This window comes from Alexandromys fortis, unplaced genomic scaffold (genome assembly GCF_014885135.2).
Source record: "Alexandromys fortis isolate MF-2015 unplaced genomic scaffold, M_Fortis_MF-2015_v1.1 scaffold_233, whole genome shotgun sequence".
Taxonomy (NCBI): domain Eukaryota; kingdom Metazoa; phylum Chordata; class Mammalia; order Rodentia; family Cricetidae; genus Alexandromys; species Alexandromys fortis.
The window spans coordinates 1,222,143-1,240,627 of record NW_026068146.1 but is presented as its reverse complement, the minus strand read 5'-3'; the positions used below and the strand labels follow the sequence as shown (position 1 = coordinate 1,240,627).

The window sequence follows — 18,485 nt, the reverse complement described above, 5'->3', positions numbered from 1 at the left end:
TTTTGTTTTGTTTTTTTGAGACAGGGTTTCTCTGTAGCTTTGGTGCCCGTCCCGGAACTAGCTCTTGTAGACCAGGCTGGCCTCGAACTCCCAGAGATCCGCCTGCCTCTGCCTCCTGAGTGCTGGGATTAAAGGCGTGCGCCACCACCGCCCGGCCTGCTTCCATTTCTTAAGTGCTGATTATAGCACTTAATCACAATGGCTTGTTTATGCAGTGCTAGGGACCAAACCCAGGGCTGTGAGCACTCTACCAGCTATACTCAGTGTCTGCACTTGCACCTTTCTCTGGATATAGGCGTCATAGTCGAGTGCTCTGCCATCTACAGTCCTTCTTTCTTATTAGTTCTTTGAGAATTTTGTACAGTCATAATCACCTTTCTTTTCCAACGCTTCCCAGATCCAGCCCCTTTTTCTAGCACCTAGCTTTGTATCTTTCCCCCCACATCAAGGCCAGCTTATGCTGCCCAAATAATCTTGGATGTGTAGTCTTTCACTGAAGCCTGAGTGACTTATCACGGGCTACATACACTTTTAGAGAAAACTGATTTCCCCTCTCCCAGAATCTGACAATGCCAGTTCTTCCTTGACTAGGGTGGGACTTTGTGCCAAACTCCCGTCTCCATGCTGGGATTTGGTCTGACTTGGGCTACCGTGGGCCTCTTGCATGCTGTCACACTACCGTGAGTTTCTATGGCAGCAGTCTTGCTGCATCAAGAGACAGTGTTACCTTGTAGTCATCCATTGCTCTCAAAATCGTTTTCCCTCCTTTTCTGAAATAATCCCTTGGCCTTTGGAACAGGGGGTGTGTTCCTTTTTTAAAAAAGTTATTTTAAATTATGTGTATGTGTCTATGTATTGTGTACTCATGAGTGCAGGTGCCCTTACAGCTAGAAGAGAGTGTTGGATCCCCTAGAACAAGGGTTTGTGAGCCACTCATGTTGATGACCAAATTCAGGTCCTCTGGAAGAGCAGACCTTAACCCTTAACTGCTGAGTTTCTGTGTCTATTCTTTTTTGTTTGTTTTTTTGAGACAGGGTTTCTGTAGGTTGTCCTAGAACTTGCTCTGTAGACCAGGCTGGCCTTGAATTCACAGAGATCCATTTGCCTCTTGAGTGCTGGGAATAAAGGCGTGTGCCACAACCACCAGGCTGCATTCTTTTTTTTTTTTTTTTTAATTTATTATGTATACAATATTCTGTCCGTGTGTATGTCTGCAGGCCAGAAGAGGGCACCAGACCTCATTACAGATGCTTGGAAGCCACCATGTGGTTGGTGGGAATTGAACTCAGGACCTTTGGCAGGCAATGCTCTTACCCTCTGAGCCATCTCTCCAGCCCCTGCATTCTTTATCATATGTTTATTGTATGCCTACTGTTTATTATAGGTTCTACATTAGGCCAAGGAGGTATAAATACTCCCATATAATAAAGAGCTTTCATAATCAATCATGAAGTAATTATTAAATTAATTCCTTAAAGTGGGCAGAGGGTGACCAGCATCTGCTAATCACTGAAAACCTAGAAACTGAGTATTTTTCAAGATCAGATTTTTCTGAAGTTGAAAAAAAAAAGAAGAAACCATGAGAAAAATAAATCATGAGACGATTCAAAAAATTACAGGAAGCTGGAGTGACTGTGAAATTATCTTTTGTAGGCAAGTCTAATTAGAAGACAGACTATGTTCAGAAGCAGCAATAGTGGCCTAATATATAAAAGTGCATCCATATATAGGATGCAGATAGAAATTGAATCACTTTCTCAGGTTTTTCCATCCCTTTACCATAGGTTTAAATGTGGCTGTAATGATTGTTCTGTCTCTTTAAGAGACAAGTCACGCCCACTCCTTCCCCCATCTGCTGAGACAGGCTGATCTTCAGCTTCCAGCCTGAGTTCTCTCTCTTTTCTAGCTCCCTTTCGGAGAGGCAGCTTCTGTCTCTCGGTTCCCCCCCTTCCCTCTCTGCTTATCTCCCCTTCTCCCCTCCCTTCCATAACCACTAAATAAATATCTAACCTCACTCTGCATGGCGTGCCTATCTGTCTGTCATCCACTACTGCCATGTGGCCTGCCGCCCAGGATCAGCTGCCTTTGGAGACTTGCAGCCCAGCGTGGTCTCGTGCGCCATCCCTGCCAGGGACTGGCTGCTCTCAGGGCCTACTGCCTGCTGCCACATGGCCCACTACCACTGCTTGGGGACCTGCAGTGTTTCTGTTGCCTGCTGCCACTGGGAATCCTGCAGCATTTTTAATTTTTCCATTACAGTGGCTTTTGCAGCTGGGCACAGTAGTGTATGCCTGTAATCTAAGCATTCTGGAGGAAGAGGTAGGAAGACAATACATTTCAGTCTAGTCTGACTGAAAGGCATAGTGTGAAAGGCCATTCTGAGCTACACGAGATCCTGTCTTAAAAACTAAGGCTAGCTGGACATGGTGGCACACATCTTTAACCTCAGCATGTGAGAGGCATATGCTGGTGGTTTTCTGTGAGTTCTAGGTCAACCTGGTCTATATAGTTAATTCCGGGATAGCCCGGGGTACATATTGAGACCCTGCTCCAAAACAAAAAACAACAAGCAAAAACCTAAGGGTTGGCTGGGGCTGGTGAGATGGTTTACTGGCTAGATGTGTAAGCCTGATGACCCAAGTTCCATCCTCCAGATCCACACAGTGGAAGGAGAAAACTGACTAAGCATGTTTTAAAACTCAGGAGAAACCTGGCATAGTGGTGCACACCTTTAGTCTGCTGTACTAGCACTTGGGAGGCAGAGGCAGGCAGACCTCTAAGTTTGAGGCTAGCTTGTTTTCCATAGTGAGTTCTAGGACATCCAGAGCTAGAAAATTCTCTCTCTAGAAAATCAAAACAAACACAAACAGACAAAAATCTGAGAGAAATAGTCCTTTTGGTTAGGAGTTTGTGATTCCTAGTGGGTTCTAGTACTCACTACCTCTTCTCTTACATAGCTTAGCTTTTGTTGTGAAATACCTAGTCTCTGAAACCTCTGAGTTAACAATTATAAATCATATACCCATGATGTTACTCCTCTGGTAGAGTGCTCATTCAGTACTGCAGAGACTAAGTCTATGCTGCACAGTGCTGCATTTGTTGTGCTCAAATCCGTGGGGTCCCCACAAAAGCCAACAGAGGAGACTGAGTACCATATGTAAAAGCAAAGAACCTTTATTTTAATCAAGTTTGCAAACTCGGTCTCTCTGCATGTCCAACGTATTGGAATAACTGGAGAGCCCTGAGCTCACTTAGAGTAGGGTTTTATAGTAGTAAAGGTGGGGGTGAGAGGTTTCTGAGGTTCAGGACCCCTGACTGGCTGACATTTGTCTAGGGGTTTCCTGGTGAGGTGCGCTGGCAGGTGATCCTGTCTACAGTGGTGGGGGTTGGGTAATCTCAGCTTGTGGTTCTTTCCAGCTACCAGATAAACTACTGAGACTCAGGCCTCTTATTTAAATTTACAGATGGCCAGAGTCCCCGGTGATAATGGCTGGAAGTAAAGAACTTCCTTTGGTTGACCTGCCCAGATTTAGATTATCATGGCTGGCCCCCACACATTCACTAGCTGCATATGAATACTGGGCTCATCAAAAGTTTCCAAACGTTACCAAAGTTGAGATGTGGCATAAATACAAAATAAATTCTTCTTCTTTTTTTTTTTTCCCCCCAGACAGTTTTTCTGTGTAACAGCTCTGGGTTGCCCTAGAATTTGCTTCGTAGACCAGGCTGGCCTCAAACTCAGAGATCCACCCACCTCTGCCTCCTGAGTCCTGGGATTAAAGGTGTGTGCCACCACTGCCCGGCCAAAATAAATATTTTACAAGTTTTATTTACTCATTTTTTAATGCGTGTGGATGTTTTGCCAGCATGTCTGTGTACTTCATGCATGCAGTATCCTCATTAGCCAGAAGAAGGTGTCAGATCCTCTGGTCCTGTCCAAGAACTAGTTCTCAACAAATGCTCTTTACCTAAGATCTCCCTCCAGCCCCTATACATGGGATTCGAAACAATCTTGTCTGGATGTGGCATAGCAGGACTTTAGTCCTAGCACTTGGGAGGCAGAGGCAGGTGGATCTCTGTGAGTTCTACGTTAGTCAGAGCTACACAGTGAAACCCTGTCTTTTTTGTTTTTGTTTTTCACAGGGTTTCTCTCAGCCTGTCCTGGAACTAGCTCTTGTAGACCAGGCTGGCTTCAAACTCAGAGATCCACCTGCCTCTTTCTCCCAAGTGCGCCACCACTGCCCAGAGACCCTGTCTTAAATTAAAAGAAACCACCGCTAACACCCGAATGAACAAAAAAATTAAAAGACTGATTCCAAATTGATTTTTCCCTCCGCTGGGGACCAGCGTGACCTGGAACTCACAGGAGATCCACTTGACTCTCCCTAACAACTTCTGGGATTTAAAGGCGTGTGCCACTACTCCTAGCCTGATTACAAATTGAAGTGGTTAAACATACTAGCGAAATTAATTTTCGTAATTAATTTAGTAAACATGGCAAGTGGAAAATTTAAGTTGCACACTGTGGTTAGCAATATATTTGTACTAGAGAAAACTGGTTTAGATTAAAGCACCTCATGAAAACTACTCACAGGCTTCAAAAAGCAAAAAAAAAAAAAACTTTCAAATTTCTATTCTATGTTCATTCCCTTGTGTTTCATTTTTCCCTGTTGACCAATGTTCCTAAAACCCTTTTGTTTCGGAGGCTTGCTTTACTGGTCTCATGAGAGCAAAGCCAGCCCGTGTCCAGAGAGTCGCTAAGGACGTGACTGCCTTGCAATCCACTAGGGCACTTCTCACTCTGCATCCCAAGGCTAAACACCTAGGGCTGCTTTTTTTTTTTTTCATTCTTTCATCCTTGTTTGTGTGTGTGTGTGTGTGATTTACTTCCTATTTTGGTCTCGAAAATTGATGGGGCGGGGCACCTGGGATAAACTTTCCAGAGAAGCCAAGTTTGGCAGAGGAGGATAGAAAAAGAACGAATGACAAATTCTTGAAGGTTACGAGACGATGGGGAGCTCAACCTCGGGCCTATCTACTCCATCGCTAACAGTTCGACAAGAAAGGAAAATGTCAGGGAAACGGAACCTGAGGTAAAAGGAAAACAGTTCTCAGTTTGATGAGGAGTTCGCAGAGGGCGAGCACATGCACATGCCTGAGTTTATCTCGGTGTACTGTTGGCCATAACTGTCCCGGGGGGAACAGACCACCGGTGGGCCGGCAGGCGTTCTTCGACTCCGTCAGAGCAGCTTCGTCGTCGCCCGCGTCCTAGCTCCAACTCTTTCCCAGCTAACCCTGAACCGCCCCGCAGCCGCCATCTTATACATCACTATCGCGAGACATCCTCAGCCGTCAATCCCTGGACTCATTTTCCTGCGAGTCTCTTTTTCACAGTTCTCGCTGTCGCTGAGGGAAGTATCGCGAGAGCCGGTTGCCTTGGCTCCCTGTAGCTATAGCAGCCGCGGCGGTTAAGGATGCGACCGCGGGAGCGGTGAGTGCGACACTCTCAGGGGGGCGGGGCCGACGGAAACGGGGGTGCAGGGGTAGCGCCGGGGGAGGGGGTGCGGAGGTCGGGCCTCGGGGGACCTGCATCCCGGGGTGACGTGTTGGGAGGGACAACCGTTCTGTGGGCACCGGGACCCGGCGCCTTTCTGAGCTGGGGCAGGCGTGGAGGGTTGGTGCCGCTCCGGGGGCGGGGTGGGGTTGGGCGGGGAGACCCGGGTAGAATTGGGTTCAAGAGGCGGGGAAGGAGCGGAGAGGGGTATGTGTGTTGGGAATTGAGAGGCTAAGGAGACTCAGAACCGGATAAAAGGGACCCCGCTCCTCCTAAGGCTGGTCTGGGCCAGCACCTGCGTCCTAAATGGCGTGGCGGGAAAGGTGGCGTCCCGGACCCTCCCAGCTTCCTGTTCCCCTTGCCAAAGAAATAGCCAATAAACCAACACTCTGGACTTGTGAAAGAGTAGTCTGGGTAAACTAGTATTAGTTGGAGAGGTTCTTTTCGACGTAGAGACTTTGAGTAGGATAGTGAATGACTGCTTCTCTGGAAATAAAGCGTGGGGTGGGGGCGGGAGAGAGACATTCTTGAGGAAAAAAAAAAACCCTGAGGTGTGCTTCCTCTGGAGCGTTTGTGAATTGAAAAAAGGGGGTGTGTGTTCACGTTTCTTCCTAGATTCATTCAAATGTAGAATTCCTTTACGATGTGCTTGTGAAATTATATATGCAGTGTAAAATCAGTAGAGATGATATGGCAAAAGAATGTACAGTAAGACACTTAAACTTCACAAATAGAATTTAAAACTAAGAAAGTGTTTCTGTTGCAGCAGGAGGCTGAACTCCCAATTTAGGGATAGTTTTAGTGACTTGCATATGAAATCCAGTGTTTCCATAGTATGCCCATTCAGATTACCATCTATTTGAAGAAATGGATGAGGTTTTATTTTAGGAGACAGAATGAAGTTTGGATACCTGGAAATAAAGCAGCTTTCAGGAGTTAAAATTACTGAGAAAAAAAAATTACCCTCTGAATCTCAAGAGCTGTTTTCTGGAGTCGAGTTTGAACTTTTTGACTGGTTAATTCATTTCTAGTGAAAATTATGGCTTCATGTCAGGGGTAAAGATAATTTATCCACTTTGCAGAAACAGAATTATTAGACGCTTCCTAATAATTTTACAAAGGATAACTTCTTTTGGTTATGTAACTGGGTTTTTCCATATTCACAAATTCATTAATTAAAGTTGGTTTTTAAACCCTTGAGCTAGCTTAGATAGAGTCACGGAACCCACTTATTTGACATGTAATAGAGGAAAACTTAATTTGGTGTTCATAACTGAATTTTAAGAAACAAATGCTTTTCTGGGACAAAGTAAAGCTTTGTGCGGCAGTTGAGTCAAATTTTTTTCTGTATGAGTCGAATAACAAGCTTTCTAGAGCCCTGTCATTTGTAGAAGACTGTCTAAACGGCGAGGGGAAGATTGCTTCATATGTCCATTCGACAAACATTTATTGAGCCGTATTTTGTGTGAAAGACTTTAGGGTGTAAATGTAAAACTTGGTCTCTGCCTTTAATTGCTTTGAACCTATGTGGGGAGACAATAATGAGACATAATTGCAATGTATTTAATTAATTGCATTAACCACAATATCCTGAATATGAAGCAAAATTCCTTGTGTTTACCTAGTTGACCAGACTAAAAGATTTTAAAATTTGCATTAAGCAAATTCTAAACTTTGCTGCATAAATAAAACATTTTCACGGGAAGAAAACGTTAGAATGGAAATTGGAAGAGGTTTTTCTGGTCAGCTGTCCCGTGGTATCCTCCGTTCCCTGCCCCCATGGGATTTGTAGCCTGGATCTTCCGCATCAACTTCCTGAGTTACTAAGGTTACAAATGTGTGCAGGCACCAGTTTGTAATGTGATGTCCTTTGAATGTTTTCTTTTCTGAAAAGAATAGTTTATTGACTATTCTGCCGGGAAACAGAGGCCAGGCAGTAATTGTTGTATACAATCTCTGTAGCCTGCTCTTTTTTAAAATAAGTTTTTTAAAGATTTATTTATTATGTACACAGGGTTCTGCCCAAAAGAGGGCACCAGATCTCATAGATGGTTGTGAGCCAGTGCTCTTAACCTCTGAGCCATCTCTTCAGCCCCCTCCCCTCCCTCAACCTGCTCTTTTAAATAAATATCACAATCCTTTTTTCTTTCTGAGACAGGATCTCTCAAGATACAAATACCACATTTTTTGTTTGTTTTTCTTGCAGTCAGCATTTCATGTAGCCCAGGCTGTCCTGGCATTTGGCCTTATCCCTCCCTGATCTTCCTGTCATCCTTGCACTGGGATTGCAGTTATGCATTAGCACGGCGGGCAACTCACGACATCCTTAAGTCACTAATAAAATAGACAACATTCATTGAGTTGTTTTTTTTTTTTTTTTTTTTCTCAGACAGGCTGTCTTGGAATTCATTCTGTAGACCAGTCTGGCCTCAAACTCAGATTTGCCTGCATTTGCCTCCCTAGTGCTGAGATTAAAGGTCTGGGCCACCACCACCCAGTCTGTTGAGTTATTATTAATGTCCCAGTCATGATATCCCATTTTATCTGCAACACCTTAGATTTTCTTTTTCTTTTTTTTTTGCCTCCTGCAAGCAATTACCTAGGGCCTTGCACAAGCGCTCTACCTGCATAGTCTTGAATACCTGAGTTTTAAAAATAAAAACGAGTCTAAAGAGATAGCCCAGCGGTCAAGAGCATGGCACTGCACTTGTAGAGGACCTAAGTTTGGTTCTCAGCACCTACATCTTGTGACTTATAACCACCTGTTCCTCCAGTTCCAGGGGATCTGACCCCCTGTTTTGGCTTCTGCAGTCACTCTCACACATGGCATACATAAAATAAAAATAAATCCAAAAATAAGGATAAGTTAAAAAAATAATTCCAGAAACAAAAGGAAGCTGGGATTCATGGTACATCATTGTTATCCTATAATTTGGTATACAGGGACAGAATCATTGCAAGCTTGAGGCCAGCCTCGTCTACATAGTGTATTTCAGGTCAGCCAAGACTACATATGGAGACCCCGGCTCAAAAATAAAAAGTCTAAACGACAACAAAACATAAGGAACCTGAGGTGTCAAAATAAATGAAGTTGGGGGCTGGAGAGATGGCTCAGTGGTTAAGAGCATTGCCTGCTCTTCCAAAGGTCCTGAGTTCAATTCCCAGCAACCACATGGTGGCTCACAACCAACTGTAATAAGGTCTGGTGCCCTCAGGCATACACACAGAATACTGTATACATAATAAATAAATTTAAAAAGAAATAAATGAAGTCATTAAAGATCATACAGCTGGTAATTGACAGATTAGGAATTAGTTGGAACTGATGTGACATTTTTCTTCTTTTCTTTTTTCTTTTTAGAGACAGCAGTCTTTTTCTGTATATCAGCCCTAGCTGTCCTGGAACTAGCTCTTGTAGACCAGGCTGTCCTTGAACTCAAAGAGATCTGCCTACCTCTGCTGGGATTAAAGGCATGCTCCACCACTGCCCAGCTAGATTTATTTCTTTTTATTTTATGGGCGTTGGTGTTTTGCCCACATGTATGTCTGTGTGAGGGTGCCAGATTCCCTGGAACTGGAGTTACAGACAGCTGTGAGCTGACATGTGGGTGCTGGGAATGAACCAGGTCCTCTGGAAGAACAGTCAGTGCTCTTAACCATTGAGCAATCTCTCCACCCCCATGGTTCTTCTTCTATTTTTTTTTAATATAATGGCATAATGGCACATGCCTGTAGTCCTGGTTACTTCAGGAGTTGTGACAGGAGGATCACATAAGCCTTGCAGTTCCAAACCAGTCCGTGCACATGCTAAGAAATCTGTCTCAAAGGAAAGAAGAAAAAGTGGCCAGGTGGGCACAGTGAGTGAGGACGCTTGCTGCTTAGCATGATGGTCTGAGTTTGGCCCTTGGGATCTACACTGTGTTGGGAGATGCCACAGAGTTATTCTCTAACCTCCACATATATATGTGGCAGAGATGTAGTCTTACCCTCCCCCGATGCTTGTGCATGTAAACACACAAGAAAATAGATAGAATCTAGAGTTTGACAATCATAGTGTTTGGCAGTTATGCTTGTTTAGTACGAGAAAAGCCCAAGGTTCAAGTCCCAGTTCTATTAAGGACACGAAGAATCAACTGAATGTGGTGGCCTTTAATCCCAGCACTGTGAGGCAGAGGCAGGTGGATCTCAGTGATTTGAGGCCAACCTGATCTACTAGAGAGTTTCTGGACAACCAAGGCTACACAGAGAGACCTTGCCTGGGGTGGGAGATAGCAGTCTTGATATTGAGGTAGGGAGAGAGGTTGAAGTTGGAATCATCCATGAGATCAAAATTTAGTGGGGTGGCTGGGAGAGTATACTTTTATGGAAGGGGTATCTTTTCATAGGCTTTTCTCCCTCATTGTGAGAGCCAAAGTTTTAACTACTATATCTAAGAGATCCATGAAACAAAAATGTCTCTGATCTGTAAGCCCCTTGCCTAAGGGCAGATAGTTCCTGAAATGCTGGAGGCCATTGGTTATGGGAGATAACAAGTCACATGTTTCCACTCTCCTAAACAAGTCTGATTATCTGCACTGGATGTGTTGATCACGTGTGGGCAGGAGTTTCATAGGCAAGAAGGATGTATGCTTGCTCCTGATTGGCCCTGATGGAAAATACTTAAGTCACTTGCCAAACTTGATTCAGGGCTGTGCTGGATGGTTTTGTGTGTCTGCTTGACACAGCTAGAGTCATCAGAAGAAGGAGCTTCAGGAAATTTCTCAATTAGTGATCAGTGTGGGAGGGCCCAGCCCATGGTGGACTGCTGGTCTGGGCTCTATAAGACCTATAAAAAGGTAGGTTGACCAAGCCATGGGAAGCAAGCCAGTAAGTAGCTCCCCTTCATGACCTCTGCATCAGCTCCTGTCTCTGGGATCCTGGCCCGTTTGAGCTCCTGTCCTGACTTCCTTCAGTGATGGACAGCAAATGCCGAAGTATAAGCCTAATAATCCCTCTCCTCCCCAACTTGCTCTTTGGTCACGGTGCTTTGTCATATTAATAAAAACCCCAAGACAAGGGCCATTTTCCTGGGGAACCAGAGATGGACGTGGCCGGACCCTTCCCCTTGGCCAGTATTTAATTAAAGCTTGCTTCAAATTTGGCCTTAAATGGTAAGGTGGTCTTATTCTTGATTGGTGGGATTAACAATATATTTATTTACACTCACGTGAGAAACAAATTTGAATATTATGTTGTTAAATGTAAGGGTTTGTATTGTTATACAAAGAATTGAATAAATATAATATTCACAGCTGCCTCGAGTTCTAGGATGGTCAAAGCTACACAGAGAAACCCTGTCTTGAAAAACAAGCAAGCAGCAAACAAACAAATTATAATTTTCATGCTGTGTATAGTTGTATAGGGAACTATACTTGGGAAAATAGTTGTAACAAGAAATAATTGCAAGATTCTAGGAAATGTTTTAGGAGTGGAAATGTTTTTTTTTTTAATAATTATATATTTATTGCCACAGAGAAAACTACAAAATTTTTTTATAGACTTATATAAACCAGGTCTTTTTCTCTTTTTCAACAAGTTGATTCTTTTTTTAAAATCTTTTTATTATTATTTATTTATTGTGGAAATGGTTTTATATATACATATATAATGATTAAATATAATATATATTTATGTTTACATATGAGGGAATGATACTTTTGCTTGTTTGTTTGTGTCCCTTTTCCCCCACCCCCAGACAATGTAGCCATGTCTGTTTCTGAAACTCATTCTGTAGACTAGGCTGGCATAGAACTCACAGAGATCTGCCTGCCTCTGCCTCCCAAGTGGTAGAATTAAAGGCGTGTGCCATGTCCCCAACCCATATTCATTCATTCATTCATTCATTTATTTGTTATGTATACAATATTCTGTCTGTGTGTATGCCTGCAGGCCAGAAGAGGGCACAAGACCCCATTACAAATGGTTGTGAGTCACCATGTGGTTGCTGGGAATTAAACTCAGGACCTTTGGAAGAACAGGCAATGCTCTTAACCTCTGAGCCATCTCTCCAGCCCCCCCAACCCATTTTTTTTTAAAATTATAACTCACTGAGTCTGACTGGTGCTACCCATATATTCATGGGTGTTGGCCCATCCCACTGGAGTGTAGTTGACCTAGCAGGAGCCACACCCTTAAAAAAAAACTGACTTTCTTCCCGAGAAGGCATCAACAGTCAATAGTGTCTAAGTTAGGAGTGGGGCCTGGTGAGTCCCTAGCTCTTCCAAGCTAGAATGTCAACTGGCTCGGTCTCTGCTGGTCTTGAGTGGGCAATGAGTTTATGAGTGCAATGGCCTAGTTATGTCCAGAAGACGGTTTCTTTCTGACCCTCCCCAGCCTCTGGCTTCTGCCCTCTTTCTGTCCCTTTTTCTCAGTGAGCTTGAGCCCCGAGGGTGGGAGTAATATGAATGTCCATTTGTGACTGAGCACTTAATAGACGCTTATTCTCTGCATAATAATTTTTATGGAAAAAGTTATAGATGTTCTCAGCTAAGTTGAAACCAGTGTTGTCAGGAGATCATGGATAAAAGACAAAGTACAAACTTATTACTGACTTCTCTTATTATATGTCCTACATAGGATACATGCATTCAGATTATTTAACTGAGTACCTCCTGTATTTTGTTTACATTTCTCTCCGAGTGTAAGTCTGTGTGTCTGCATCACTGGACCATTTTATCTCTATTTTTTTTCCTTTTTAAGTGTATCAAGAAATACAGATTTGGCTAGGCATGGTTGTGCATACTTTTAATCCCAACATTTGGGAGGCAGAGGCAGGTGGACCTCTGAGTTTGATTCTAGTCTGGTCTGCAAAGTGAGTTTCAGGACAGCCAGGGTTACACAGAGAAACCCTGTCTCAAAAAACCCACCAACCAACCAACCATAAACTTAAAAACAAAACCAAACCATATATATATGGTTAGTGAGTGGTGTGTTTTCTTTCATTAAGTTGACTTTTTGAAACAGTTCCCCTGTATTGGTTTTAGCTGGAATAGCATATGGACAAAATAAGCTCCCCCCCCCCATAACACTTTTTATTTAAATCTAAGTGGGCTGGGTGCCTATGTTTTTGTGAGTTATTTTTGAGATGTTGAGACATCTTTCTAAGAAAAGTTTTGAGTAAAAGTTGATACAAAAATCCTTTAAGACTGACAGTAGAACTTCTTTAGAAGGATGGGAATGTTTGGCAGTGTGATACAGTGTGATACAAGTGCTCTTAACCTCTCCTGCACCTCTAGACATCCCGAGGGGCATTTCTTCTCATTAACAAAGCCTTCTTTTGTTGTTTTGGAAGTCAAATTTGTTTCTGCTCCACCAGGGAGTGTAAAAGTATTAATTTTGCACCATTCCTATGAACAAAATGATTGAAAACAGGCTCACCCTGCATGGTAAGAAAAGATGATTTCATCTTAAAGTTCGGTTTCTTCAAACAGAAGTTGCACCTTTTTCTTCATTCCTGTTTAACTTTTTGTTTTGTTTTGTTTTGAGATGGTCTCTCTACTTAGCCCTGGTGTCTTGGAACTCATTATATAGACCAGGCTGGCCTTGAACTCATAGAGATCCACCTACCTCTGACTCCCAAGTACTGTGACTTGGTGTGTACAAGTACGCCCTGGACAAAAACTATTCTTATGGGTGTGAGATGACGTATCATTTATTATGGTTTTTTATTTCCCTAATGGTAAGGAATCCTGAGATGTTCATAAGTCATTTGTGTATTTTACTTGATATAAGTACGCCTTTAATCCCAGCACTCGGGAGGCAGAGGCAGGCAGATCTCTGTGAATTTGAGGCCAGCCTGGTCTACAGAGCGAGTTCCAGGACAGCCTCCAAAGCTACACAGAGAAACCCTGTCTTGGACAAAAACAAAACTAAAAAAAACTTCCTTCCTCCCTTCTTTCCTATCATCATATTTTTTAGGTTTTATTTATTTTGAGACAGGTTTTCTCTGTGTAACAGTCCTGGCTATCTTGGAACTCACTCTGTAGACCAGGCCTGCCTTTACCTCCCAAGTGCTGGGATTAAAGGCATGCATCACTATTACCCTGCTTTATTTTTGATGTTGTAGAAAACATTTATTCATTTTATTTTATATGCATTTGTGTGCCTGTATGTAAGTATGTGTGCTATATATGTGCAGGAGCCTGTGAAGGTCAGAAGCATTGTATACTTTGGAGCTGGAGTTACAGTTGTGAGCCACCATTTGAGTCCTGGGGAGTGAAACCTGGTCCTCTGGAAGAGCAGCAGGTGCTTATAACACTGAGCTATCTTTCCAGCTGATGTCCATTGTCTTCATTACTTTTTTTTTTTTTTGTAGAGTTGCAAGAGTTCTCTACATGTTATATATATTAACCTCTTTTGTTGCTACTGTTTGTTGTTTTGTTTTATGGAGACAGGGTCTCATTTAATAGCTTAAACTAGCCTGAAACTCAGCATATGGCCCAGGATGACCTTGAACTCATGATGGTGTTTTTTCCTCAGCCTCCTGAATCCTGGAATGTGCTGCACATGGTTGTATATAACCTTTTATAAACCGATTCTTAATAATAGCTTTTATTTTATTGGTTAGTTTTTTTATATATTTTTAATTGTTATTTATTGAGCTCTACATTTTTCTCTGCTCCCCACCCTGTCTCTCCCCTCCCCCTTTAACCCTCTCCCAAAGTCCCTATGCTCCCAATTTACTCAGGAGATTTTGTGTTTTTTTTTATACTTTCTACTTCCCATGTAGATTATATCTATGTAAGTTTCTCTAACTGTCCGCATTGTTGTCTAAGTTCTCTGGGATTGTGGTTTGTAGGCTGCCTTTCTTTGCTTTATGTTTAAAAAACACCTATGAGTGAGTACATGTGATGATTGTCTTTCTGTGTCTGGGTTACCTCACTCAAAATAATGTTTTCTAGCTCCATCCATTTTCCTGCAAAATTCAAGATGTTATTTTTTTCTGCTGTGTAGTACTCCATTGAGTAAATGTACCATATTTTCCTTATTCATTCTTTAATTGAGGGGCATTTAGGTTGTTTCCAGGTTCTGGCTATGACAAACAAAGCTGCTATGAACATAGTTGAGCACATGTCTTTGTGGCACGATTGAGCATCCTTTGGTAATACCAAAAGTGGTGTTACTGGGTCTTGAGGAAGGTTGTTTTCCTAATTTTCTGAAAAATCGCCACACTGACATCCAAAGGGGTTGTACCAGCTTGCATTCCCACCAGCAATGGAGGAGTGTTCCCTTTTCCCCACAATCTCTCCAGCATAAGTTGTCATTAGTGTTTTTGATCTTGGCCATTCTTACAGGTGTAAGATGGAATCTCAGAGTTGTTTTGATTTGCATTTCTCTGGTGACTAAGAATGTTGAACATTTCCTTAAGTGTCTTTCAGCCATTTTAGATTCATCTGTTAAGAGTTCTCTGTTTAGGTCTGTACTCCATTTTTTTGTTTTGTTTTGTTTTTTTGAGACATGGTTTCTCTGTGGCTTTGGAGCCTGTCCTGGCACTAGCTCTGTAGACCAGGCTGGCCTTGAACTCACAGAGATCCGCCTGCCTCTGCCTCCCGAGTGGAGTGCTGGGATTAAAGGCCTGTGCCACCATCGCCGGGCTCCATTTTTTTTTTTTATTGGATTATGTGATCTTTCGGTGTCCAATTTCTTGAGTTTTTTGTATATTTTGGAGATCAGACCTCTGTCTGATTTGGGGTTAGTGAAGATCTTTTCCCATTTTGTGGGCTGTTTGTGTTGTTGACCATGTCCTTTGCTTTACAGAAGCTTTTCAGTTTCAGGAGGTCCCATTTATTAATTGTTTCTCTCAGTGTCTGTGCTGCTGGGGTTCTATATAGAAAGTGGTTCCCAGTACCAATGCGTTCAATTGTACTTCCCACTTTCTCTTCTATAAGGTTCAGTGTGGCTGGCTTTATGTTGAGGTCTTTGATCCATTTGGACTTGAGTTTTGTGCATGGTGAAAAATATGGGTCTATTTTCATTTTTCTATATGTTGATATCCAGTTATGCCAGCTATTGGTTAGTTTTTTAATCTATTGATTATGCCCTTTGGTATATAGAAATTCAATTTTTTTGTCTTGCTATTTACACTATTTAAGACATGTAAAATAACAGTACAATAAAGATCCTTGTATATACCATCTAGTGTGTAAATACCAAGTTGCTCTATTGTTTACAAGTATTTTTTATATCTTAAAGATAACCCAGGGTGTTGGTGCATATTTGAAATCCCAGCACTCTGGAGGCTAAGGCTAGAAGGTGGGGAGTTCAGATTCAGCCCTTGTCAGTTCCTGTCTGAAAACAATCAAAAGATAACCAGTAGTGAATGAATGTGGTGTTTCTGTAGTTACTTTTTATCTTTCTTTGTTTTTGTTTATTGAGACATGATTTCTCTGTGTTAGTTCTGGCTGTCCCAAAATTGCTCTGTAGACCAGACTGGCCTTCAACTGACAGGTTTGCCTCTGCCTCCTTCTTCCTAGTGCTGGGATTAAAGGCGTGTGTGGCCGCTACCACTACCACTGTTACTTTTAATCTGTTTTAGTCTGATAGTGTGTTGGAAGTTTATCCTGACTGAAGTAAAAGAGTCTTGTGAAGGAATGCTAAAGTGAGAAAGGTTCCTAATTTTTGTTTCAGGTTCAGGCTGTAGTCAGCGAGCATCACCAGAGGTTCTTATACATAATAAGAACATAGATATGTTTGTTATTTGCTCTCCAATACTTTTGACTGAAGGTATTTCATACCACTACTATAGCGTTTTGAAATGAAATCAACTCCATGTATCTTTGGGCTAGGATTGTTCTGTTTTGCCAATAAAGAAATGGATACGACAGAGTAAATATTTTCTTAAAGATGGTGAAACTGAGGGAAAACATGGTATGGAAGTATTTAGTTTTAACTGCATAAAGCATATTTAGCTGCCTTGGCTACTTTAGATTTGTGGAAAGAGCAAATGGAAGACTATGTAGTGGAACCGGGAGTATGGCTCATTTTCTAGTATACATAAAGTCCACAGTTTGATACCCAGCACTAACTATACCCTTTGTACTTGGGAGATGGAAGCAGGATGATCAGAAACTGAAGGTCATTCTTTTGTACATAGTGAGTTCAACGTTAGGAAAGAAAATAAAGAAGAGCTGTAATTCCCCCTTGAGGAAATTTGTTTTTGTAAAATCTGTCCTAAAAGTAGTGTTTTTCATAAGGTCTGATTATGGGCAAAGCTGTTGAAACAGATAGGATTTTTGTCCAGGATAGTGGTGATGGACCTGACTTCCCTTCCGTTGTGGCTGAACATGATCTTCTTCTCTTGTGAGCCCTATGCGAGCTGCAATTGGTCTCTGGATTCAGTACTGTGTCAAGTGGCCAGAGCAGGAAATGATCCCATGGTACCAGGCCTGTGTAAGGAAGGACTTGTTGCTGTACAGGTTGTGACTGTCACTTTAAACATACAGAAACTTGCTTACTGAAGGAGGAGCTGCTTCTTAAGGATCAGGTGTGAGTCTGAAGGATGACCTCATCCTTCTTACCAGACCTGCCCTAGACGCTGAGTAGATGCTTTTCTTATTACACGTCCTACAGCTGGGAGAAGCAGCATATGATTGAGACTTCAAGTGCTTCGTGAGTAGGGGGCAAAAAGCACTTGGGGGACTCTTCTAAAATGTGTGGGTGTGAATGTCAAGCTGAAAGTGACAGACATTTAGACTTTTCTTTACGGATTGTAAAAAGGTGTATGAGAGAGACTGATAAAAGCTTTGGGTACTCTAACTTTTTTCTAGTGGCCTTGTTTACCTTTTTTATTTTCTTCTTCTTCTTCTTCTTCTTCTTCTTCTTCTTCTTCTTCTTCTTCTTCTTCTTCTTCTTCTTCTTCTTCTTCTTCTTCTTCTTCTTCTTCCTCCTCCTCCTCCTCCTCCTCCTCCTCCTCCTCCTCCTCCTCCTNTTCCTCCTCCTCCTCCTCCTCCTCCTCCTCCTCCTCCTCCTCCTCTTCTTCTCTTTTTTTTTTTTGAGACAAGGTCTCACTATGTAGCCTTGGATAGCCCAGAACTTGATGATATGTAGACTAGGCTATTCTCAAACCTAGAGATCTACCTTCCTCTGTGCTAGGATTAAAGACGTGCACCACCATGCTGAGCCTTAGTGACTTTTAAAATAATATTATTTGTGGTTGTGTGTGTGGGTGCAGTTCATGTCATCGTGTGTTAGGGAGATCAGAGAACAACTTTGTAGAGCCACTTCTCTCTTGTATATGTTTCTGGAATTTAGCTCAGGCCATCCAGCTTGTGTTGTAAGTCTTTTACCTGGCACTGAGCAATCCCACTTGCTTCTTTTGGAAGTGACTTTTTTCTTGGTGTTAGAAATGAGCCAATCACATATATGCACACACACATACACAATTTAAGATTTCAAAAATATTAGTAAAATGTGTAAGTATTATAAAGTTGCAAGGGAGTTGTTATATCGAATAAAAATTGAATATTACAGGGAGAAATTATAGTTTATTTTTAATTAATTATTTTGTGTGTCTGTTCTAGATATGTGTGGGGGTGCTATATGCCATGTGCATGTGTATGGTAGAAGGCAATTTGTGGAGTTAATGTTCTTCGTCTATATGTGGGCTCTAGAGATTGAATTAGGCCATTAAGTTGTTTAGCAAGTGTTTTCACCAGTTGAACCATCTCACTGGCCCAAGTCTTTTGTTTACGTTCAGAATTTCAGGTAGGCCAGATAGCATAAATTTGTAATCCCAGTTACTCTGGAGGCTGAGGCAGGAGAACTGAAAGTTCAAGACCTGATTGGTCTACATAGTTAACTTCAAGACTGGCCTGGGTGGTATAGTAACACCTCATATCAAAATTAAAGTCAAGGACTGGAGAGTTGGTTCAGTGCTTAAGAGAACTTAACTGTT

General features: G+C 42.2%; 1 protein-coding gene across 1 annotated transcript in view; it reads left to right on the top strand.

Moving 5' to 3' along the window:
- The first annotated feature begins 4,383 nt into the window (after positions 1–4,383).
- The window catches only part of Usp54 (ubiquitin specific peptidase 54), a 99,253-nt gene continuing 85,151 nt past the window's right edge, over positions 4,384–18,485 (top strand). The window contains exon 1 of the mRNA XM_050127017.1: positions 4,384–5,491. The gene's annotated coding sequence lies outside the window, so the exon portion shown is untranslated. The remainder of the gene's footprint in view (positions 5,492–18,485) is intronic.